The sequence below is a fragment of the Oncorhynchus nerka genome, linkage group LG3, assembly GCF_034236695.1.
Source record: "Oncorhynchus nerka isolate Pitt River linkage group LG3, Oner_Uvic_2.0, whole genome shotgun sequence".
NCBI lineage: Eukaryota > Metazoa > Chordata > Actinopteri > Salmoniformes > Salmonidae > Oncorhynchus > Oncorhynchus nerka.
Genome location: NC_088398.1, coordinates 22,860,533 through 22,869,060, shown reverse-complemented (window position 1 = coordinate 22,869,060; position 8,528 = coordinate 22,860,533). Strand labels below are relative to the sequence as shown.

At 39.3% G+C, this 8,528-nt stretch overlaps 1 long non-coding RNA gene across 1 annotated transcript; it reads right to left on the bottom strand.

Moving 5' to 3' along the window:
* Nucleotides 1–336: 336 nt before the first annotated feature.
* LOC135564564 (uncharacterized) lies at nucleotides 337–5,839 on the bottom strand. The gene is made up of 2 exons (XR_010461148.1): nucleotides 3,215–5,839; nucleotides 337–3,182 (listed from the first exon to the last, which is right to left on the bottom strand). It is a non-coding gene; the product is annotated as an uncharacterized LOC135564564 (long non-coding RNA).
* Nucleotides 5,840–8,528: the final 2,689 nt, after the last annotated feature.

Genomic DNA, 8,528 nt, shown 5'->3' with positions numbered 1-8,528 from the left:
TGGGCCTATAGCTTACAGAACAAACCTCATTGCTACGGTATTGTTTTTTATTGGTTAATGTTGCATAGGCTTACGTTTTTTCAGTCATGTCTGAGCGGTAGATCTCAGCTTGCATTTTGACTCAGAAAGTGATCTTGACTCAGAAAAGGTTGGTGACCACTGCTCTATGCCATGTGACCTCGAATTGCAGTATTCTGTTTCTCTATGTAGCTGATAGAGGAATTCTAAATTCCTGTTTGCTTTAATTGCCGAAACCAATTAACACTCATATCTAATTCATTAATGAATTGTAAGTTCATTAATTATGCATGAAATAGATTGAGACCAGTCTTAAAAGCCAGGTAAATAGCGTTTAATTCAAGTGAGTACTAAATGCTTACACACATTACCACAGGTTATAAACTGAAAATGACGTCAGCGTTTTCCAAACGTTCCGTTTCACAAACAGAGGGCCCCTCTAATTCTCAAGCCTCCGCGTTATCAGCACGAAGTCAAGGCCAGTCAGCATAAATCAACATTCCCGACCATTTTGGAGATGGCCCGTTCCCACCACCTGGAGATTTGTACAACTGAATGAACTTAAGGAACAGACCTTCATTGTTACTAAACTTCCTGACTACATTATATACAATTGTGAAAGGGAGCAAGAGGGACAGTACATTATAGCATTTGGACTAGTCAGTTTCTGATTGGAATGTATACATAATTAGTCATTTCAAACATATTTTCCTCTATCAATCCTCCCTTTGATCAAATATTATACATTCCATTCTACATCTAGTTTTATTTAACCATAAAAAATGAAAGTATAAACGAACTTAACTAACCTTTTTATAGAGGTTTATCAGATTATCATATGAATAGACAAATAATCAACAAATCAATTATAAATGTTTATCCAACTCTTCACATTTCATTAATCAATTCTAACCTTAACTCCAACTGCTTTTAAACCTACATCAGAATCATAACTCCTCTTTTAGGATTTTTTCTTTTTTTCTTTTTACAATCTTCATTAAAAAATAGTTTAATCATTGAAACAAATTACAATCTGATTCCCCTTCATCTCAACACTATTCTCATCAAACATAAATTCCCCACAATGACAGATCCAGACAGATCCAGATTCGTCCACTTCCTCTGTAGACATGCCTTCAGTCCTACATGGGTCAGAACCTGGAATCGGCCCATAACGCACCATCTGTAGTGTCATTGATCTTTTCAGAGTCCTGGAAACAAGGCCTCGCACACAGGGAATTAGACAACAGCCGCATAAAATTAAAACAGTCATACAGGTAGATACAGCCCAAAACACCACATTTTTCCATAAATACTGTCTACCCAATTTAGTTCAGAGAATTATCCACCCCAGAGTTTCTGCCAACCCGTGAGCCAGGGTGGTCAAACCAGCTGAGGCTTCGGGCACTGATTCGTCCGGAGCTGTGCTACCCGGGATGTAAGACACGGTCCTGATTACCACGCCCACTTCCTCCTTTTATCTAATGCAATTCTATTCTGTCAGGCCTTCCAGCTGATTGCTTTAGTCTGTTCTACAAACCCTTTAATAACCCTTCTGGTAACTATAATTAATCCAGTCTACATTCTTATTGAGAGTAGACCACCAAAAATACTTGACTCTAATCCTGCTAGTATCTGATTTCTTGCCTTGAACTCATCCGGCACACCTCGTGGAACCCCAATGTTATCAATATATACTCTTTCGCCAAAACACCTAGATGGAGCATCTCTTCTCTCTCGTTTTGGCTAACTTCATGTCTTGGTGTTGTATGAGTGTAAAAGGCATTCCTAACCCGTCCAATCAGTCAAACTCATTCCCCCGCACAACCACCAGATGGCGACACTGGCCCATTTTATTTCATTGAAATCCCCAGAGTTCAACCAGCCTGTCAATTCAGACATGGTCTCGTCAGTGGTCATTTTCTCTGTACCAACTTGGTTCCTGGGGATATAAATAGTGACAACTGTCATTATCTGGCATTCCTGCTTTCATGAACAGCTTTACCATACATGCCATTCCCTTAGGGGAATTAATTCCGTTCAGTGGAAAAGGGATAGTTGTTAACTGGGGTTTAGCGTTCGCACAGACATAATATTCTTCTTTAGCCACTGATCTGGCCGTATTGAATCCATTCCAACCATAAGTTGGACTCCCCAAACCCAGTCTCCACTTCTATAACTTCTTTGAGGTCTTTGGTCTGAACTATTCGTACCTTTATACAATACTTCCTCTGTTCAGGAACACAGTCCAAAACGCCAACCCTTACTATACTCCACCTGGTCCCAAATTGAGTGTATGGGTTTACGTAGCCATCCCTTTCAGTGTGAGCTATGACCTGTCCACGATCAATATGGTGATTTACACAAATACTTCCCATAGAGTCCCATGGTTCTAGACTGCCAAGGGGTGAATGACCCCAATTGATCTACACAAAATTCTACTGAGAGATCCTTGCCCAATTCCACCCTCACTTCCTTACTATTTTGTTTCAGTGACCTTCTGAGAATCTTAGGTAACATCCCATTTCCCTCATCTAGCACATGAGTCAAATTATCCTCTTTGGCACTTTCCGGGGATCATGGTGAATCAGGAATATGGCCCCCACAATAAAACAGCTCAGGACGGTCAGTGCGCACGTGAAGCCCCACCCTCTCCCCGAGAACATATCAACAGCCAGAGGCCAAGCCATCACTTCACTTCTATGAACGCTCACAGCTGGGGAAAGGTCGGGTATAGGGAATCTTCAGAAGGAGTTTGACCCCCGTTCCATATGGGTCACGGTTCCTCTCCTACTCCTGTGATCGTCCGACAGCGCTAGTGTGACTTACCCCCCTACAATGTGTGATATGTACCCAGGTAGCTCTTTCGGCTAATCTCACAGCGAAGGCAGTCACCAGTAGTACTTGGAATGGTCCCTCCCACCGAGGCTGCTTCCAGTTTTTTTTTCTTTTTAGTGATTGGATCCAGATCCAGTCTCCTGGTTGAATCTCGTGTGCCACCTCCCTCTGTAGTTCTCCTGCTGGGCATAAAACTTTTGACCATACAGGTTTGGTTAATAAAACAGTTTCTTATTCGTCAAACCAATTAACAATTTTTTAAATTTTTTATTAGTTAATTATCCCGTAGGTCACATCCTATTCTAGAACACTATTTACCCATCCCCCTTTTGTTACCTGGCTCTGCCCAGGTAACAACCTTGCCTTATTCTTATACAATGACTTAGATAAGATTTAGTGAATTATCCTTATGTCTGAAATTCCATTTAGGATGTTATCTTTGCTCTTCCTGGCCCCCCCTCTAACTTCTCTGCTCTCCAACCTTCAAGGTCTCTGCAGTGCGGGGGAGGGCTCCTCTGTATGTTTCTCATGTTTTCCAAATTTGAACTACATGGGAACTACAAACCCATGGACCCTCTTTTAGAAAAAAAAAAACATGTCTATGAGCGGCTTTTCTCCAAATTCCTTAATCAATCTATCTTAATCCTAACAATAATCCTAACTCCTCATAGATGTCCTATATTCCTGTTAAATATAATACTATTTAAAAACTTATAATCTAATAAATGCTAACCATATTAAAAATACTTCCTACACTAACAAGCCCTCTCCTTGGGGACCCTCAGTATTCTATCTGACAATAACATGGATTTAATGTGTTGCAAAGTGTGGAATAAAACTTTGGTCCTGTAAAACAGAGTAAAGCAGAACAAAGCATTCTTATAACCCATCTGGTCCTCTCAGCTATTCTTATCCAGCACCAGGTGGGCACCATGCCACCCTTCACGACAGGGAGAACAAACATACATGGGTCATCCTCAGTCAGTCTTATCCTCCCCTCAAAGCATGCTTCACCTCAGCCTCTCCAACTGGAGCATCAAGCAAAGGCATCATGCCTGAAGCCTTCACCACATCTGTAACAGACTTCTTAAAACACGGTATGATGCAAGCAGCACATCACATTAATAACAAATAATACAAGAATTAGGGTCAGAAATCCAGTAACCACCATACCAGTATACTTATCAAACCAGTCTCCCAACCAGGGTGGACAGTCAGACTCCTCTACCCCCGCCATGGTCCTCATCTCAGCAGATAGTGCATCCAGCCCATTTAAGGCCCTTAGATATACTACCATCTGGACTGGTGTTATTAGGGATATACGTACAACATTGTTCACTGAACATTTTGTAGACTCCCCCCTGACTAGCAAGAAGCATATTCTAAGCAAGTCCATTCTGTATAAGACAGCCACAAATTGTCCCTACCATCAAAACCAGTCTCCGTGCCTAATTGATCAATAGCTGAATAGTCTAACATTAATTACCTGAATGGGATTTTTAGCATAGTGGTGACAGGTTCGGTCCAGGGGTGATAGAGGAGTGTGTCTGGCCCCGGTCCGTCTGAGACCTCCGGTTTTGGCAGTACCTTAATAGAAAACACACCCGCCGTGTCTGTCCCGGTCCTTTGTAGTCCGGGGGTGTAAGTGCCTGCATCAGAGAGCTTAATAGTTTTGATGGTTAGTAGGATTTCATCACCTTTACAAAGTTCAACAGTACTCCCAGGTTTCCCCCATATCATGGAAAACCTATCCACCTTTGTGGGATTCCCTATGCCATAAGGATATCCTCTTCTCCAGTCCCAGAACTGTTCCAAGTTGGTTATCATGTAATCCCCATACGGACACCCTCCCCCATTACACAGGTAATGTCCCCCGTCTTTTGACACTCCTGTACACGGGTGTTAAAATCAAATAAAAATACCTAAATTTCTTCCCTGCCCTGTTGGCTCAAAATATGTTATCTTCCCCTATTTATTCTCAATGATGAACATGACTTTCTCTCTGTTACAATACAGACTTCCTAATAGCCCATTCAAAAAAACTCACAGCTAATGTTATAAGACAGAATCCTGAACCGCTTTCTCATTTGCGGTTCAAACAGTAATTCTAAACCCTCAACCAAAACTGCTTCATTTCTAATGAATTTACCTTAACACTAGTAACTCAATATGACTCCATTCATTATACAAATGACTCTCCCCTGGGGCTGATCAGACCCCAGAAGCCAGTCATGACAAGGTCAAAAGGTCATACCATATTAGACATAAAGATCCCTTTTATCCTTACAATAGAAATAGTCACCTGTATAATTCAAACCCATAAAAAAACATCTCATAAGGTTCCATATGTGAGCGTGCCTCTTTAAAATCTCCTTGCACTAAAACAAATCATTGTAACAGTTGTTTTATATATATATAATTTGCAGACCTTTTTCAATTTGGTCGTTTAAAGCTGCTCTCTCCCCCAAAATTATAATCCCAGGAGGCCTCTAAAAGTGACACCACATCCCTAACTATCATTCACTAATGCTACCTCGAATCAGAAACTCAATAAGTGAACTATAACTAAAACCTAATGATAATTCCCCTTTGACTCAAATCATTAATCATAAGTTTTAAACATCGTCTACGGATATGTTTACTTAAATGACCATGCTACCTTTAGATACAATTAACCCGATAACATTATTATCCAATGCATTATTTTTTCTCTCTGCCGCAAATGTCGTACATTTCGCAGTGTAAGGAATCCGTAATTTAATTTACATTCCCTCATGGCTCTTTTAATTTACTTACTTATGAGTAACTTTCATCCGTTCCGGAACAAAGAGTTCTACCTAAACCCGCCAGAACACACTGTTCAACTAAGTTAAATCAAACCCAAAAATTGACTATAACCAATAAACAAATAAACAAAACACTTTTATCTCAACTTCTGAAAGGTTTTACTCGAAGCCTCGATACACACTCTAATTAGCCATACAGTTTGCTCCGTTATTCCCAGTCTTCTGGTGACAAAAGTGTCGCGCTAGTGACGTCATCATCAAAGCGCTCAATCTGCCAATTCGTAGCGACTTCAAATGAATTGTAAATAATTCTTGTTCGATTAACCAAACCTAATTTTTCACATCTGTTCAAATCCTGAATTATAATTTACCACCCCAACCAATCATCTCTAAATTCGCCAATTTTATAAAAGCTTTTCGATGGGCATAAATCATAATTGTCTCTTTGTTATCATTTAGAATCCATTTTGCTCTAAATACCTGTCTCGTCTTTGACTTAGTATTTTAATTACAACTCTATTCCCAATACGTTATTCACTTGTCTAATTACAACTCAGACCAGCATTAGCGAGTGCTCGCCTTAAAAATGCCTTGTCTCTGGGAACAGGGAAATCCCCTTAACCCAAACATTTACTCCTACAACGACACCCAATAATTCTTATGATCCCTTCACGTCGTTCGTTTTAAATCTCTTGATGTTTCATGTAACTTATTTTTCTCTCTTTGAATTGTCGTCCCACAATATTTTTTCCCACTGTCATACACTCAAACCACTGTGATTACCGTGCACTGTCTCTTTAAGATAAGACTTTTCATTTGTTCCCCGCAACGAGAACGGAAATCAGATAATTTTTAGAATACGTTACTTTTTGTTCAAATTCACTGGTGTTACCTTAACCAAAGATCAATAATCAGAAAAACAATCGCAACTTCTTACGATTAAACTATTCTTACCTAATTTATAGTCCAAAGCGTTGCACTATATAGCCCCATTGAGTGTCTCGCAATTCCTTTGCTTGGCTGTAGGCACAAATCTGCCCGCCTTTGTAAAATATATATTCCCTATTCAGATTGAGTTCAGTTTTAAATTCTAATCATCAGAGTAAACTCAACCGAATTTCTCAATTTACTATACCCTAACATTAAACGTACCATGTTTTTGTGTTAAACTTCTCATGTCAATTGATTCATAATTAGCCGTAACGTCCAGGCAGGCTGGAATTGTATTGTATCTCTCCGGTATCCCCTCCATTTAACTTTAGGTAACTCTCTTCTATGATACATCTATTTAATTACGACTCTCATCTCAATACATTATTCCACCAGATCATTTTGGGCGAAATAGCGTTTTACATCGACATTGCCTCGCCATTATTTTTAATGACTTCTTTTATCAATTCTATCTAGAACACATAATATCCGTTCCGTTATATCTTTTGCAAACACTGGTGACCGTATTTTTCAGGAAAAACATGCAAATAGGTCAATTACGATCTAAAATCAATTTTAGTTAAACGGGAACCGAACCGTGGATTATCGTAGGTGAGACTGCCGCACTCACCACTCCCCTACCAGCACAATGGAATTTGACTGAGACTCTCCGCAAATATACCCATTTTCACTCACAGTTAATTGTATTTGTTACTCCGACATCTAGACAACAGAAAATAGCCCAAATTTAAACGCCCATATCTCTTTTATTGGAATCCTCATCTACTAAAGTCTGACATTAAGTCTCACCGTATACAATACATTACTGTTCTTTTAGGACTTTTACTAAGATTGTCGCTCCAAATCAGCCTACTTGTAGAGTTGACCGAAGACAAATAGACCGAGTCTCAAAAGTCTCCGTTCACTCGTCGTTCAATCTGATATTAGTTTTCACCCGTATATAGCGATCACTGCAGTAATATATAGTAATCCCTATTCCTATAGGACTTTGAACTATAATATCGCCCCAAATATAGCTTAATCTGTAGAGTTGATTGAAAATGACCAACGGAAAAGCAACTCAATTGTTCCCCATAATCTAAATAAAGACCTTTATATCTATGGGGTCACTTGTTCCGTCTCTCCGCTGGATACATTGTTCAATCTGACATTTAACTCACCCGTATACAGTAATCATCGTTCATTTAAAAATAATCAGTATGTATTTTCCATCCTGTGAACCGCGTCCATAGAAGACTTTTGATCGGACATCACATTTTCCCCATAGGATATTCCTTCTGGGACTTTCAACGTAAAATGTCTCAAATCTCACTTCTCTAGACTAAATTGACCTCTCCTGTGAACCACGTCTATAGAAGACTTTTGATCGGACATCCAATTTCACTTTCAACGTAAAATGTCTCAAATCTCACTACTCTAGACTAATCACTTATCTTTTGATATTAATTTCTTTCAGCATTGTACAGGTTCATTTATTCTGTTCGCCTAGAATTACCCTGCCTTCTCACCAAGCCTAATTTATCCTCACCTGTTTTAAACAAATCTATCTGCTACTTTCCACAGTCAGACTACTTCCCATATACAGATAGACTATTAGGTAAAAACTTTATTTAGGTATGTTTATTGAATTATTGGCCATCCTATTTGTGCAGAACAAGCGTCCTAATTCTCCAATGCGTACTATATCACTCCTTAATAATCCTTGGCTTGCAAAACCAGGCCGTATTAAGCTCTAGTTTATTTGTTGGTAGCGCTTTACCTCAGGTCAATTTCGGACCTGCTTTCATTTTATCGATATCCTGGTTAATACCCCCGGTAGAAACCCATTTTATTTGTTCGGAATATTCAAGCACCTATTATTGATCAAATTCAAACTCCTTCATAACATTTTAATCAATAAATATCCTAAATAATCCCTCCCAAATTCGAGAATTA